Raw genomic sequence first — 17,828 nt, forward strand, 5'->3', positions numbered from 1 at the left:
TTAAACGATGGGTGTTACAAGGGCCTCTTTCCAGTCCTCAGATATGAAGGCAGATCTGAGGAACAAGTTGCATATTTTTGTTAGAAGGTTAGCTATTTCACATTTGAGTTCTTTGAGAACTCTCAGGTGGATGCCATCTGGACCTGGAGTCTAACAACATCTGGAGGGCACCACATTGGCTATCCCTCATTCAATCCAATGGAGGACAGGCAATTACAAAATAAATAAACACAGCACATAGACGCCGTCCATGGTTGCTCCCTCCCTCTGTGGGTCTACCTCCTCACCATCATTCTCATCAGCTTCTGTGCTGAGAGTTGTTAGGAGATCCCTATTCCCCTCACAAAGGCACAATTCCCAGAATTCCCTGAAAAGAGGGATTGATTTATTTAAACCACTCTGGGAATTGTAGCTCTCTGAGGGGAATAGGGGGTCTCTGAACAACTCTCAGCACCCTTCACAAATGACCCTTCCCAGGATTCTTTGGGGGAAGCCATGTTACAGCGATATAATAGTACTTTAAGTGTCTGGTACGGAAGCAGCCCCTTCCCTTCACAGAGCTATAGTTCCCAGAGTGGTTTAACAATGAACCCCTTTTCCCAGGGAATTCTAGCTCTATGAGGGGAATAGGGGGTCTCCGAACAACTCTCAGCACCCTTCACAAATGGCCCTTCCCATGATTCTTTGGGGGAAGCCATATAAAGTGGTGTGATACTGCTTTATAGTGCAGATGGGGCCTAGTGTTCCTCTTTCCTCTATGGAATGGAGTGCTATTCTCTTCTTTGACTGGCCGGGCATTCCCAGGGTCTCTTGCCTAGCTCTGCTACCTGAGAAGCTTTTACAACTGGAGATGTTGAGCACCGAACCGGGGACCTCCTGCATGCAAAACATGCACTCTTGCTACCGAGCGACGGCCCCAGCGCCAAATAATACGCAAAGCCAGCCAATTTGAATGTGCCCTTTGCAGTCTTAGGGAAATGTGCAACTGTACCCCAACGAAGCGGGCAGATGGAATCCAGCTACCCCCAGTGGGAACCAGCTTCACGGAAATACAGACACTCCTGCTGATCTCTCTGCATCAACAGCTTTCTTATTTGCAGTAGTGTGAAATAATATTGACTCAAGATTTGCATGGGGAGGTAATTTCTGTCTCATGCATCCAGATAACTTCCCAGTGGGTTGGCTGTTGTTGTTTTTTTTTTTGCCAGTCAGCCAGTGAGGCAAAAGAACATTGACATTTATGATAAGGGAAATAAGCCTCCTGCGATTGCCTGTGTCCTCTCGTTTTGATCAGATAAAGTGTTGCTCCCATCCGTTAGGCAGAAGGGATTAGCTCGGGGTTGACTTTCCTTCTTGTTAAGTTAGCATGGAGGCAAAGCCCCGAGGCCCAAACATTTGAGAAGGGAGGGAGTTTATTTCTACATTTCTCAAAAGGTTGTCCAAGTGGACATGCTTGACATGGCATAGGTGGGAGTCACCTCTGAATTAGTGTTCATTTCTCCAGATAAGACAACTGACAAAAGCTAACCATAAAACAGTGGAGGTTGATCCATTGGGGCAAACGGGGGCACTGCCCCACCAACCTCAGTCTGCCCTCAGCCATTTCCCATCTGCCTACCTTTCTACTTACAACCAGTCCAGGGGGTGGCGCTGGCTGTCCAATTCCTCCTCCTCAGTCTCAGTGTTGCCCCTGTAGAACTCAGCAAGGAAGAGGATGGGGGGGGAAACTGGATTGAGTTGGCTCTGCCTGTCATCGGCTCTGGCTCCACCTACTGTTGGGCTCCCTGCCTTCCACCCCACCAGTCCCAATGCGCAACATCCACCACTGCAATAATAAAAGTTGCAATGTAGAGCGTTCCTGTTCAATGCCATCTTTCAGGATACTCCGTTCCATTCTCCCCTTTCCTGATTTTCCCTCCCCCCCAACTCCACCATAGTTGGTGGTTTAGGGGTTCCTCTTTTCAGTCGTTTGGCCCCTAAACAATCGTTTATACATCCCCAAACCTTGGGATTCTCTGCAGCCTGCTGACACCACCGTCTTGAGCACGGATGGTGCTATTTTGGGTGCATAAGAATAAGAGCCCTGCGAACAAACACAACTCGTTTCCAGAGTGGCAGAAGGTGCAACCTAATTGGAGGGGAGCACCCCCTTTCCTTCTTATCAGGAACGTTAGACCACCAAAGAAAGATAAGGGTTATTAGCAAAAACAAAGGCCTGGTGCTCCAGTCAGATAGCAGGGCAAGATACAGCCCTTATCTAATCCACTGTGTTTGAACTGGCTTTGCCTGTGTGCAACTGCTATAATTTTCAGATAGCAATATAAACAGTCTTGAGAGTGTATAGTACTATTTTTGAGTGTTTGCTATATTTCACCAGCCTCTTGACTTAACAAGCTTGGTTTCTCCCTTCGCTGTCAAACTGACTTTTGTTTTTTAACCTCCACAGGTGCTTTTTAAAATATTGCTCTCCCCTGGGCTCATCTTGGCCACGTGCGCACCGCGCTCGCTCTTTGTCTTTTTTCAACCTTCTATTTGACACAAAGTGGTAAACAGGAATGATGACACGCTCTTCCTGATGACATCTATGTTCCTGGAATTATGCTTTCAGAAGTGCTCATCAGGCGTTTTCAGAAGCTTGTATTACAAACCCCTGAAGACAAACCTCAAAATCAGGGCAGAACTAAAAGGGCAGCGTGTTCAACAGACATTTCCTCTGAAATGTGGTTCTTCCAAAGCCTATTGAGGAAGCATCACTTTTAGTTTAGAGAAAAGGCGGGTCAGAGGAGACATGATAGAAGTGTATAAAATTATGCATGGCATTGAGAAAGTGGATAGAGAAAAGTTCTTCTCCCTCTCTCATAATACTAGAACTCGTGGACATTCAAAGAAGCTGAATGTTGGAAGATTCAGGACAGACAAAAGGAAGTACTTCTTTACTCAGCGCATAGTTAAACTATGGAATTTGCTCCTACAAGATGCAGTAATGGCCACCAGCTTGGACAGCTTTAAAAGAAGATTAGACAAATTCATGGAGGACAGGGCTATCAATGGCTACTAGCCGTGATGGCTGTGCTCTGCCACCCTAGTCAGAGGCAGCATGCTTCTGAAGACCAGTTGCTGGAAGCCTCAGGAGGGGAGAGTGTTTTTGCACTCGGGTCCTGCTCGCGGGCTTCCCCCAGGCACCTGGTTGGCCACTGTGAGAACAGGATGCTGGACTAGATGGGCCACTGGCCTGATCCAGCAGGCTCTTCTTATGTTCTTATGATCTTATGAACTAGAGATTGGGGGGGGATTTGATTCAGTTCTCATTTAAAGCTGAATCTATCTGAGTTGTGCTTGCAAGAACCAAAACACAGCCGTCTTTCAAAATTCACGCATCTCAGTTTTGTGATGCACTTCCCCAACCAACCAATGTTGACACAAATGTATGCATTAGGGGAATGTGGGCATAACAATAAATATATTATAGAAAATAACACATAGAAATGCAATCTGTTAGGAGAAAATGCTTGCAAAAATGTGAACAATCATCGAAACTGCAGCCAAAAATGGGTTTATTTGCAGAAATTTCCACTAAAATGCCGAAGAGTTTTCACGAGGTTGCGTGTTATTAGGAGATCCCTATTCCCCTCAGAGAGCTACATTTCCCAGCATAGTTTAACAATCAATCCTCCTTCCATGGGAACTCTGGGAATTGTAGCTCTCTAAGGAGAACCAGGGTCTCCTAACAACTCTCAGCACCCTTAACAGACTACATTTCCCAGGATTCTTTGGGGGAAAGCATGACTGTTTAGTGCATGTATAGTGCATATGGGGCCTCATTCATATCTGAGCCTCATGTTCAGTCAGCCCTCCTTTTTTTTCTCTGTAGCATGCAGCACAAGCTAGTTTTCATCACCCGCCTTGCACAATTCCTCTGATGACAGAAGCAGTTTGGATGCTTTGGATTTCAGGGAATGGTCTGCTTCAAATCTGGCTTTGCCCATGACTTTGTTCCTCCACCCTTGTACACACATCCTTCAGAGTTTGCACTTCTCTGAAGTTTGCAGTGCTGTTCGCCAGCTGAGCAAGCGAAGCAAATGCATATACTAGTGAAAATAATACAAACATGCATTATATTAGCGGAAATTGCTTTGCAAAAATGTGTGTATACTCTGCAAAATTGCATATATGGGGAGAAATTTGCATTCAAATGCTGGTGAATTTTCAGGAGGGCTTTATTTTTTTAAAAATGCATACTGATGTGGAAATGGTAGAGAACTGAACGTACAACTGGAAAAACAAGAAACAGAGAAAAAGCAAAATAGGCAGGTTTGCTCATCCCTACCCCAAATTTGCCTAAAGCGTAAAGCAATTCTCAAGTGCCCAAGAATGAGGCAGCAAAATGGAAGCCTCTTTGTAGAAATTGGATGACAGATCCCTGTACAGCACACCCCTAGTTTCTCCCAGTGGACGCCATGGAATGAGCCAAGTAACATCTAGGGAAAACAACAACTGAAAGCAGAGTCATCAAGATCTAAGCCAGGTGAGGAGGAAGAGTCAAGGAGAAGATGACGACGATATTAGGAACTCTCCCCAAATGCCTCTTGGGTGAACCCTTCCTGGGTGGTTTGTTTGTACATCGGGCAGACAAATCTGAATCATGGGATCCCTAAAGAGCCACATCAAAGGGGGGAAAAGCATTCCAAATGGAGCAGCTCAAACAAAACAGAGACAACACCTCATATTATTGCTCTCTGGGGTTTCACCACCTCTGAGATGAGAATGTGCCCTTTGGCATGTCCTAACCCTGGTCTTCGCTGGGTGTGAAAACTCTGAACTCTATCCAGGATCCCTCGAAGTGGGAGGAAGCGAAGGGGAGGGAAATCCACAAGTGTAACTTGGCTCAGGCTGGTGCATGCCCACCCTTCCCTGCTGTATTTAATATCTGGGGTACATTCATATTTTCATACTGACCCTTTCAGCTCTTCTTCCCATGGTTAGCTGTGACTCTGTTATCAAGTCTTACCCATTTCACTTATGGCTCCCCTCCCAATCTGTAGGTCCAACTACAAAAAGATGAGAAGTCATTTTAATATCCCATAAGGCCCTTGATGTAGCATAGCAGATGGACAGACAGACCAACCAGTTCCTTGGGTGAAGTCAACTAGAGGAGAGAGAGAGAGGGATATCCTCCCAGTCACCCCTCCCACACACCCACTGATCCCATTCCTGCATTGCGCAGGGGGTTGGACTGGATGGCCTTATAGGCCCCTTCCAACTCTACTGTTCTATGATTCTATGATTCAGTTGATTGTATTTCTTTTCCTTTAATCAAATACACCAGGTGTGGGAATCCTTTGGCTCACCAAATGTTACTGGCCTACAACTCCCATCATCCCTGGCCTTTGTCCATGCTTGCTGGGGCTGAAGGGACTTCTTGTTCAGCACCATCTGGAGGGCTAAAGGTTTCTCATCCCTGAAATATACAAAGACAAAGCACACACTCACTGGACTGGAGAGAGAACCTTTCCTGTGGTGGCTCCCTACCTTTGGAATGACCTACTTAAGGAGGTCCTCGCAGAGACCTCATTACTAAAAGTTTTCCCAGGCTTTTAAGAATTATTATAATTATTATTATTTATTAGATTTGTTAGACGCCCATCTGGCAGAGATTAATCTGCCACTCTGGGCGACGTACAACAAAACACAAATACATTCCATATAAAAACATAAACAGAGAACATTAAAAAAATTAAAAAATTAACCCCCCCTAGAACTGCACTCTGCCAGCCTAACCCCCCTCCCATGCCTGGTTAAAGAGCCAGGTCTTCAAGGCCCGTCGAAAACACAGCAAGGCGGGGGCCTGGCGAAGGTCGGCTGGCAAGGAGTTCCAAAGTGAGGGAGCCACGACTGAGAAGGCTCTAGACCTGGTCCTCACCAATCTAGCTGCTTTTATGGGGAGAATAAGGAGTAGACCATTCGTGGACGATCTTGTTAGCCGACGCCCCTGGTGAGAGTGGAGGCGTCCCTTTAGGTAGAGTGGACTAATGTAAGCATTCTTTCAGTTCAGGCAGCTTGATTCGACTCTCTATTTAAACAGGCAGTTTTCGCTTGTTGTTTTAATTTGCTGTATTAGCTTGTATGCTTTATATATTTATTAGTGGTGGTGGTTGTTATATGCCTTTGATTACGACTTATGGTGACCCTATGAATCTTTTATATATATTCATAGGGTTTTCATGGTAAGAGGTCTTCAGAGGTGGTTGACCACTGCCTTCCTCTAAGCCTACGGCACCCGGTATCCCCAGGCGGTCTCCCACCCAAGTATTAACCAGGCCTGACCCTGCTTAGCTTCCAAGTTCAGACGTGATCAGGCGTGTTCAGGGTAGTATTGCTGTAGGCTTATTAGTGGTAGTAGTATTATTTTAAATTGTACTTTTTGTTTCTTGTTACTCTGTTAGCTGCCCTGGGAACATAAAATGATGGTGATGGTGTGTGATATAAATTAGGTAACTAAAACAATTATGTGAATAAGTGTATCCCAGAGTAGCCAGTGTAGCGCTGTCCAGGTGTTGAAGGACTACAGCTCCCATCAGCCTCAGCCATCATGATGAATGGATAGGGATGATGGAAGCTACAGTTCACCAATATCTGGAGCTACCCTTAATTAGGGGTGGGGGAGGAATTTGATTCACTTTGCCTTTACAGTCGAATTGATCAAATTTGCACTTTCCAAAACAGCATGAGAACTGAACCACGGCCATTTTGCAAAATTTGCACTTATCCAAGTTTTGCCGTGCTGTTCCCCAACCAAACAAGGTTTACAAAAAGCATATATTAGGGGGAAATGTGCATTAAAATGAATATATGAGTGAAACAAACAAACAAAAATGTGTTACATTAGGATAAATTACTTGCAAAAATGTGTCCAGTAGATAAAAGTTCCCACTCAAATGATGAAGAATTTCTGTGAGGATTTTTTTTAAAATTGCAAATGGTTGCAGAAATATGGAGAACCAAATTTAAGACTGGAAAAATGAGGACCGAAATTGACAGATCCTTCCATCCTTACCCTTGATGTATTCCATCGCCCATTCCATGGGACACCTACTAAGCCAAAATAAATATATCAATCCACCCTGAATCCATTCAACACATAGACATCAATGACCATGCTCACTGCTCTTTTGAGCAAGTTGATTGTTGAATGAATGGAAGTTGTGGCCAAATTTCTAACTCAAAGATCGGCGTCTGCCGCTTCCTTACCAACTTCAGCAAGCCAGACTTAAAGAGGAAGATGCGACATTAATACACTAACAAGCCAATGGCTTTGTGATGAATAGGTTACAGGTGCAGGTATCAGATAGAAATAGCCAGCATGGCACTAATAATCCTCCATCGTTTTGCCACTACACTCAACAGCAGGCTGCGGCTCAAGCTCATGAAACATTTATTTAAAGTCTTAAAATATCAAATTCCTCAAAACAACCAACTTCCTAAAACCAGCCCTGGCAATTACGAGGGTCACAACATGAACCATTTTGTGCTTGGAGGGGAATTTGTTTTAACCACTGGTACTGCCTCTGTAAAGACCACTTTTGCCAGCAAAGTCAGCTTTGTGATCAGATCCAGCACAAGTGGTGCACATCTGAGGCCAACATTGGAAAGTACAGAGCTTGGAAAAGTTACTTTTTTTGAACTACAACTCCCATCAGCCCCAGGCAGCATGGCCACTGGATTGTGCTGATGGAAGTTGTAGTTCAAAAAAGTAACTTTTCCAAGCTCTGGGAAAGTGGCAATTGGAGCAAGAGGGAATCTAAGAGACAGCTTCCTTTTACATGAGTTTCCTTCACTAGGAAGAGAACCGTGAGGTGAGCAAGAGATTGGTGAGTCAGTTCCCAGGGAGCCCTAAAAACCAACCAATGTAGACTTCCTCAACCTGGTGCCCTGCAAAGGTTGTTGGAACTCCATCTCCCATCATCCCTGACCATTGGCCATGGCAACTGGAGATGATGGGAGTTGGAGTCCAACAACCTCTGGTGGGGACCAGGTTGGGAAAGACTGATTTACGGTGTTTGCCTGGGAAGCTTCCTGACAGCGCGCTCCAGCTTCTCTGGAAGTTATTTTGTCCCTTGAATTGTTATTTTGAACTACAAAAGAGATGCCTCCTGGTTATCTATGGTTATCTGGGATGGAATCCACTCCTTTCTAGGGACATGATTCTCATTTAGGATGTGAGAGGTCCTGGGTTCAAATCCCAGACAAGTCTTGCCGAGGAAAGGGAAAGCTGCCTCTACCTTTGGGAAAGGGCTGTTGCAGCTTAATCAGTGACAGAACGTAAGCTCTGAATACAGGAGATCCAAGGTTCAATCCCTAGTTTTTCCCAGACAGAGCTGGGAACCTCTGGCCGAAACTCTGTAAGAGATTCTGCTGGTCAGTGCAGGCAACAGACTGTGGACACGCTCATCACTGCAAAAGCAGCTAGAAAGGCTTTTCTGGCTCCGTTTTAAAGTGACTCTGCCCTCAGCTGGACACACCTCCCTTCCCCACTGCTGACTTGAGTCCTTTCAGGACCACCCACAGCAGTGTTGAGAGCTCTCTCTGCAACACGGCCTGCCCTGCACCCTGTAAGCTGCAGTGGAGGGTGCTGCCCCGTGAAATGGACATGGATTGCCTTCAAGTCAATCCCGACATATGGCGACCCTACGAACAGGGTTTTCATGGTAAGCGGTATTCAGAGGGGGTTTACCATTGCCTCCCTCTGAGGCTGAGAGGCAGTGACTCCATACTCAATTGCACAATAGGATGCAGCTGCCAGTCCAGTCAACTTCTGTATGTGGAATGGGAAAGCAGGGGCACCGTCTTGTCCTTGGCCCTTGGATGGCCTGATGTCACAGTTCCCACACCCACCGCAACTTCCCCACTACATGCCCACCCCTTTTATTACAGATTTGCTGTAGGAAAAACAGCACTGACTTCTTCCAAACAAATTCCTGCCAAGAGCTATCACCGGTGAACTCCAGGGATCCCTGTGACTACCTGGGTGGTTGCATGAGCAAAGGTGTGTCTTTTCATTTATAGGCACCCGTGATTATAATGCCTGGGAGCCAAATGCTGCCTTGATTTGCATTATGAAAGTCAAGCAAAATCAGAACTCCAGTTAATTGAAGTCAAATGGGTTCAGGGTTAAAACTGCAAGAAGGGAGACGTTTTGGATCTGGCATTGCATCGGGCTTCCAGTTTATGAATCACACGTTCTGGAAAAGAGAAATTCCCTCTATGATTTCCTGCTTGTTCAGAAAGTGTCAGAGAGGATACTGTGCATAGGATATCAGTGCTCCAGTTACTGGGGGACAAGAGGGGGGCTGGCCTCCTTACCTTGGTGACAGCCTCCTTAGCCTGTGACAAGGGATAGTATTTGGTGGGAAACAAACAGCAGCGGAACAGAAGCAGCGTGGATTGTGACAAATACAGGTTGGAATGGAAACGGCCGCCTTATTACATCCTTACATGTGACAGCCAAATGCAAATGGCTACTGGTTTTAGAAGGCTGTTGGGAACATGGTATGGCTAAAATTGGGGTGGAGGGAATGAATCAGGGCTTCTGGATTTCCACAAAGGTTCCCCTTTGCTATCTCCCTACCATCTGAACCTCAGGGGAGGTTAGAATTAGAGTGGGATTGATTCATGTGAAATGAATGTGTTGTTGCTTTCTCTTCTTGAAGTCCTCTAGGAAGAGGGATTGCCTATTAACCCACTCTGGGGATTGTAGCTCCTTGAGGGGAATAGGGCTCTTCTAACAACTCTCAGGACCCTTAACAAACCGTACTTCCCAAGATTATTTTTAGGGGAAACTGTGGCTGTTAAAAGTGGTGTGATGCTGCTTTTAATGTATGAAGTAGAAGGGGCCTATTTTAACTCCACCTTTAGGGGTGATCGACTCTCCCTTACTGGAGGTCTTCAAGCAGAGGCTGGATATCCATCTGCTTGGGATGCTCTAGTTCTGAATTTCCTGCTTCAAGTGGAGGATGGGGCTAGATGAGCCTTCCTCAACCTGGTGTCCTTCTGAAGTTGTTGGATGACAACTCTCATCATGCCTGATCATTGACCATGTTGGGTGGAGCTGATGGGAGTTATAGTCCAAGACATCTGGTGGGCACCAGGTAAAGGAATGCTGGCTTACATGATGAAGATCTCCTCCAGCTTTATAGTTTTATGAATCCTGACCATCCCAGTTCTGTGCCATGGACATTTGTTTCACACAATTCTTACACGTGGGTCTGGCTCAAAATCTGCAAGCCAAGCACCAGATAGAGTTAGCAGCAGAGCAAAGAACTGGACGTTAAAATGGCAGCCACAAAGAATGACATTCGTGGGTCCAAAAAACACCCCCACATGGACCTTTCCCAATTATTTTCCTTCTTGGCTTGATTGAAAAAGCCTGACATGAGATGCTTTCAAGACTCCTTCGGAAGAAGAGGTGAAGAGGTTCAGTTACAGAAAAAACAAGGCAATCTTCAACTTGGAAAGAAGACATTAGGAGCTGTTTAGACTCTTTAAACAGTTACACCTTGAACCCATCACCGCCGCAGGGCTATGATGAATGGGAGAGAACAAAGGGCACCCTAGTTGACCTAAGATGTTTTCCTGTGCTCGCCAAAACCTCAAGAAAGATTCTCATTACCTTTCGAAAGAACACAAGAATCATTAGGACCCTGTTCAAAAGGAACTCAGGAAACGTTTTTCCTATTTATCATGCCTCTGCCAACTACCCTTCCAGCTAGCACAATCCTTAGAGCAATTTCTATAGCCAAAACGTGTCATGACAGTAAGGGTCAAACAAGACAGGCTTTAATGCAGTGGATGATATGCTCGTAGGGATGAGCTAATCTGACGATTTCAGTTTCTTTCATTTTTCTAATCTGGAATTCAGTTCTACATATTTCTATATCAGTTTGCATTTTTTAAAAAGGCCTTATGGAAAATTCATCAGCATTCTAGTGTGAATTTATCCTAGTTTACACATGTCTGAATGCAGTTTTGCTAATATATAGGTGGTTGCAGGTGGGGGAAATTCGATCAGTTCACACTTAAAGCTGAATTTATCAAATTCACACTTCCCAAAACTTGACAACCAAAAACACAGCCATCCTTTGAATTCTACACTTCTCCTAATTTTGCATTTCAGTTCTCCAACTGCGTAATGTTTCAAAATTCAAAATATTACGAGGAAAGTATACATAAAAATGAATATATTAGTGACAAAAAACATAGAAAACAGCATTAGGCAAAATTGCTTGCAGAAATGTGTGTAGGCAAAACTGCTGAGGAATTTTCATGGGATTTTTTAAAATTGCAAATTGCTGCAAAATTGTGAAGAACTGAAATTAAGATTGGAAAAACGCGAAACAGAGATAACTGAAATTGACAGACCCTTCCATCCCTGATTGCAGAGCATTTTCCCCTAATATAATACATTTTTTCATGTTGTTTCACTAATATATGGATTTTATTGTTACCCCAGTATATGCATTTCTGTACACTTCACTTAGCTGGAGAATTGCCCTGCAAAATTTAAGAGATGTGTGAATTTCAAAGAGTGGCTGTGTTTCTGTTTGCATATTGTTTCAGAAAGTATGGATTTTGTAGGTTTGCCTTTACATGAGATCTGAATCGAGCACTCTGTCAATCCCTCTTCCCCAGTGAACTCCAGGAACTCTGCAAGGGGAATAGGAGTCTTCTAACAACTCTCAACACCCTAAACAAGCTACAGCTCCCAGGATTCTTTGGAGGCAGCCATGACTGCTTAAAGTGGTACGATTCTGCTTTAAATGTATAGTGCAGATGGGGCCCTAATGTGGGCTCCATGCCAGCGGTGGGCGGGGCCAGAGGCATAAGTAGGTGGAGCAATAAATGTAAATCTCATCTTTGTGTTGTAGGTGAGTTCCTGCATACATTCACACACACACCTTTCTCTGTCCTCCATTCAGGCAAGCAAGAGGCATTATTAGAGTTCAACGGCACATCCTAGCCAGGCAAAAATACTAGAGGGGGGGCAGCAAAACAGGACCATTGAGAGGTGTAGTCTCGGGAGAGTTCCAGGGGCCTAGAGAGGTCTCAAGGGCCATATTTAGCCCCTGGGCCAGAAGTTTCTCATCATGAGATTAAAACTTCCCTTGATTGGCTAGCTGCCACCACCTTGCAACCTATCAGCAACCACATGCTGCTACAGGGCCGACAGAGATGGCCTTTGCCTCCTCTTCCTCCACCACTTCCCAATGATTATTGATGGGGGGGCTTTAATTCCCCAGCTTGATCTCTCTACTGGCAGATGATTCTCATGAGAGAGCCACTTCGCTGTCCACCACTAATCATAACAGAAAGATTGCTCTATTTCGCATTCCCACGCTAGATGAAAAGGGTACTATTAAATTAACGGTGGCCTATCCTTCCAACAATGAATGGCCTCAGCAGATGTCAAAGGATGTAATTTGATTGGCCTTTTTTTAACTGCCTACCATGCAGGTGTGAAAAGCGATTATTATCTGTAACTGTAACGAGGTCTGGAAGCATTCCCTGTTTCGTCGGCAGGATAAATGAAATTAAGAAAGGCTAAAAATACCTCAGAGCGATTTTCACGCTTGCCTTGGCTCAGTTAAAAACCAAAGTGTTTCTTCCCCCACAACAATGAATATTAATTCCCAGCGTTGTTTAGCTGAGAGACATTTGTTACAATCTTTCTATCTCCTCAGAGCGTTCCGTGCATTGAGAGTGCTGGTTTTAATTAGCTCATCGTTACTCGTTCATCATTATTGTAGATAGTTCTGACACTGCCAGAAAGAAGGGAGCTATTTAGTTGCTTTTATTTCTTTCTGTTAATCAAAATCCTACCCTGCCAAATGTCAATCCGCCGAAGGCACTCTCTCGTTCTCCTGGTGGCAGAAGGCGATAAAAAAGAAAAAGTGCCATAACATAAAATCATTAAATCTACGCATTAAAAGAAGCCTTCAGCCGAACCAAAAAACAACAGAACAACATGGAAATCAGGACTGGGATCAGATCACGCACCATTTAAAATAGCGTGCAGCTTTCTCGATCCAGCTGGTGCCACAAGTTAAGTTGGCAGCTGGGGGGAATGGTATTTGCTCTGTGTATTGCGAACGTTTGGGTAAGGCTTGGTTAATTTGCCACTGCGGTGATATATTAAGAACCTTTGTCTTCAGCCAATAGTAACTGCCATTCTTTTATGAAGGTAATGTTCTCGCTTGGCATTTGTGCCCCCTTTCCCCTTAGCAGCATCCCTCCTCCTTTGGCATTTCCATCTCTCCCATCTCCCCCGTCATTCCTGGGAACCCATATTTATTCATCTCTGCCTCTCAGCCCCCCCTTAAGCCCCCTCCTTCTGCGCTCACAAAGCCTCTCAATTTTCACGGGCCATCTTTGAAATGAGTACAAATGAGACTGGAATCCAAAGGCTCTGGCTTTTCCATTGACATATGTATATATTAATAGCTGGTAGTGGACAGCAGCTCTTGTACATCTGGTGCCACACGATCCCTACATGTTGGGAAGCCTCTGATGCAAATCCCACCTCTAGCAAATTTTAAAAGGTGGCAGCAGCTACAGCCACTGGGATTCTATGTGTGGGAGGGTATGTATTCTACCGCTATGTTTCCAGATGTTGTAAAATGCATACCCCCCCAACATTTCCCCGTTTAACAAAAAGTTAGGGACACACTTGTAACACTCTGATTCTCAGAGAATAGGAATGGGGAACCTCAGGTAAGGACGGAAAAGAAACTTGATTCAGTTCACATTTAAAGGCAAATTTACCTAACTCAGTTCGAGAGCTCAAAGAAGAAGAAGGAATAAGGTAAGGCCCGTCCATACAACTGTATAATCTGCAGTGTTACTGCTTTGTGTCCTCATTAATTGACCGTCATCCATATGCCGTTGCAAGCTAGTACAGATTTTCACATTCACAAATCCACATTAGAAATACCACGAAAAAAAGATATGCTTTCCCAAGCCAATAATCAATCGCATTAAATTCCGTGCGCTCGGATGCAATGCTGTGGACTTTCCTGCAATATGTGGTCCATGGGCGTTCCTCCGTCGTATGCCAAGCCCCTTGTCTCCTTCCCACCCTATAGCACATCTACAAACCTGCACATGCATGGGAATAAAACAAATAGCTGTTCCTGCACTCTTCCAAAAAAACACGCAAAACACAAACGACCGTTATGGACCAATCACTGAAAAGCGGTGGACTTAGGAGAGTGGCCAATGCTAAAGCAAAAATTTAAAAAACCACATGCATAGATGCTTGATAATCAGGTTTTCACAATAATCCGACTACAAACAAGTCATGTATGGATCTTGAAGCCACCAACCAAATGCGGATTTTGTGGTTAGGTATGGATGGGCCCTTAATCAGTTGCCAGCCTCCTCATTAATTATCCATTTTTGCAGTATTGTTGTATATTTATTCTCCTGCATTCATTCTTTCTTTTTTGTAATCACTGTTTTAATGCTTTTCCTGTATCTCTTTCTTTTGGTGTGCATGCAAAAAGCCTGGTTGATTGTTGCATAATAAACTGAGAACCTAATCCAGACTTTCCAAAACAAGATGCAAAATGAGACACAGGCATCCTTCAAAATTCGCATTTATCCAAATTTTACAATGCAGTTCTCCAGCTGTGGTGAGTACAAAAATGCATATACTAGAATAAAGCGTGCATTAAAATGCATATCAGAGTGACAATAACATAGACGGATGAATCCGGAAAAATTGCTCGCAAAAAAATGTGTACATTCATCAAAACCACTTACAAAAATGTGTTTATTGGGAGAGATCCCCACTGAAGTGCTGATGAGTAATGATAACTCGTTATCAGAGGTCAAGAACACATCCCAGCCAGGCAAAAGCAAGGAAGACCGATCAGGGGGGGTGGCTTAGGGAGAAATTGGATGACTTGGGGTTGACCCGAGGAGAGTCCCAAGGTCTGCATTTGACCTCTAGGCCTCACGTTCCCCACTTATGGTCCATGGCCCACTATTATTCATTAGCATAGGACCATGGTGTTGCTTAGTATAGAAGGGGCGGCAGCGGCAAACAAACATGCATGCATATCCCTAGATCCCAGGAGAGGGGAATTCTGCCAACAACTTGCTAGTATTTATCAGAGAAAAATGAGCACGAGATTTTCTCTGCAAAATGCACCCAAATCTAGTAACAGGTGGGAACCCTTCTCTGTTTCACTTTGTCTGAAAACTGCCTGATCCTTGACATGTATATATTTTTTTTTCTTTTGCGGTGCGGGTGGGTATCTAGCAAGGCTCTGATCTTCTGCTGTTAGATGTACCTCTGCTTCTGACTGACGGCAGACCACAAATGCCACAATTAAACTTTGACATAGTTCTCCCAGGAAGCTTCAAGGCTAAAGAAGCATTTCTTGGAGAACATGATTCAGTGCCAGCGACGGCCTGTTTGGAATGGCTTTCTCTTGTTCTAGGACCATTGGAAGCTGCCTTATACTTGGTCAGACCATTGGCCCATCTTGTTCAGTACTGTCTGCACCACTGTTCTTCAACCTTGGGTCCCCAGATGTTGTTGGACTACAACTCCCATCATTCCTAACCATTGACCAAGCTGGCTGGGGCTGATGGGAGTTGTAGCCCAGCAACATCTGGGGACCCAAGGCTGAAGAACACTGGTCTACATTGACTGGCAATGGCTCTCCAGGGTTTCAGGCAGGAACCTCTCCCACTCCTAACTAGAGATGCTGGGGACTGAACCTGGGACCCTCTGCATGCAAAGCAGATGCTCTACGACCCTTCCCTGACAGGATTCTTTTCTATCTCTATCTAGAGATGTCAAGGATTGAACCTGGGACCTTCTGCATGCAAGGGAGATGCTCTACCATTGAGCTATGGCCCTTCTTCTTCGTCTGCAGTGCCCTTATGGTCAATGGAGGGTTGATGCTATTCTTGCACTATTAGGCCTATTGATCAGGGCTTGGAATGAACTGGTTCAGTCTAACGAAGTTCACTGAATTAGTTCAAAAATCTCTGAACTACACCTGAAAGTAGTTCCCCTAATTGCTGGGTGAGCTGGACATGAATTAAATTCATTTTGGGGTAGAACTACGGATAGGGGAGAAACTCAATTCAGTTCTCATTTAAAGCCGAATCTATCAAATTTGCACTTTCCAAAACAAGATAACACAGCCATCCTTCAAATTTCACACTTATCTGAATTCTGTGATGCAGTTCTCCAGCCAAAGAAGGTTTACAAACATGCATGCATTAGGGGACAATGTGCATAACTATCAACATATTCATGAAAATAACATATAAAAATGCATTAAACGACGAGACATTGCTCACAGAAATGTGTACGTCAATCAAAACCGCACACCCAAATATGTTAATTAGGAAAGCATTGCACTAAAATGATGAAGAATTTTCATGAGCATCTTTTAAAAAAAAAAAAAAAACAATCTCAAATTGCTGCAGAAATGTGGAGAAATTTAAGATTCAAGAAATGAGAAACTGCAAGAACCAAAACAGATAGATTCTTCCATCCCTAGGTAGGACGATTTCGAGTTCAACCTTATGTTCATGCTGTTACATGTGCTTTTTACATATTAGACTCTGGGCCTTTAATTAAAGATTGAAATTGTTGGGGGAAATAAATAAAAGAATTCACATTCCACTCTGTGTGTGTGTGTATGTGTATTTTGATGAACTGCAATTAGTTCCTTTTTTGACATACTGAAGTAGAACTCGTTCCTCTTCAAAATGAGCAGGGTCAGGTCTGGTCAGTGCCTGGATGGGAGACCGCCTGGGAACCATATGTAAGCTGCCTTGGGTTTCTATCATGGAAAGAAAGGCGGGGTATAAATGTAATAAATAATAAACAAATAAACATTTCAACCTCTGCCATTGACGTGCAAGAACTCATTCCCCAACATGAAGGATAATGTTTAGTAAGGGCATGACAAAGGGAACCTAGGAAGTGACTTCATACCAAATCAGACCATTGGTTCTTCTAGCACAGCATCCCCTACACTGACTGGCAGCAGCTGTCCTGGGAATTAGACTCTCAGCCCTACCAGAAGATGCTGGGGATCAAACCAAGAAACTTCTGCCTGGAAAGCAGATGCTCTGCCACTAAGCTACAGCCCTTCCCCAAATAAAAAGCTGCCTTATGATGAGTCAACCCCCCTGGCTTAGTATTCCAAAAGCCAAAAGAAATAGAGGCAGCTCCAGTTCTGCAGTCCATTTTCAACATTCTCTGGAATTCAAGAGGAGTGGGAAGCAGGGCAGAGCAAACCAGAGGAATGTTTTAAAAAAACGGAACAGGGGTAACCTCTCACCTTTAATTTTTGATTGTGTATGGAAGGGCAAAGCAGGAAAGCAGGGCGGGTTTCAAGGCTCGGCATGGTCGGGCATCTGCCAAGGGCCCACACCAGAAGAAGGGCTCACAGACTAGAACCCCTTGGAGCAGCTACAATGAGGAGGTAGACTCACTGAGCTAGGGAGGGCAAGTGGAGCAGGGGTAGCCAACTTGATGCTTTCTAGGTGTTGTTGGACTACAACTCCCATCTGTTCCAGCTAGCATGGCCAATAATCCAGGGATGGCAGACATTGTGGTCCAACTACATGTGGACGACACCATGTTGGCTGCCCTGACACAGGGGTGGTCTTGCTCATGGGCCCTCCAAAGCCTGGACCCTACACTGGGGGGAAGCATCCAACCACACATAGTATCCCCAAACACAAAGGAGATCAAACTCTCCCTTATCATAGAATGCTATCAACTCACCTATATATCTGTGCAC

At 44.5% G+C, this 17,828-nt stretch overlaps 1 protein-coding gene and 1 pseudogene across 1 annotated transcript in view; both read right to left on the reverse strand.

Annotated features, from left to right (window-relative positions):
• LOC133373490 (septin-2) overlaps window positions 1-17,828 on the reverse strand; it is a 481,091-nt gene that overhangs the window by 182,862 nt on the left and 280,401 nt on the right. The window lies entirely within an intron of this gene.
• LOC133373596 (5S ribosomal RNA) lies at window positions 6,266-6,384 on the reverse strand (annotated as a pseudogene).

This window comes from Rhineura floridana, chromosome 19 (genome assembly GCF_030035675.1).
Source record: "Rhineura floridana isolate rRhiFlo1 chromosome 19, rRhiFlo1.hap2, whole genome shotgun sequence".
Taxonomy (NCBI): Eukaryota; Metazoa; Chordata; class Lepidosauria; order Squamata; family Rhineuridae; genus Rhineura; species Rhineura floridana.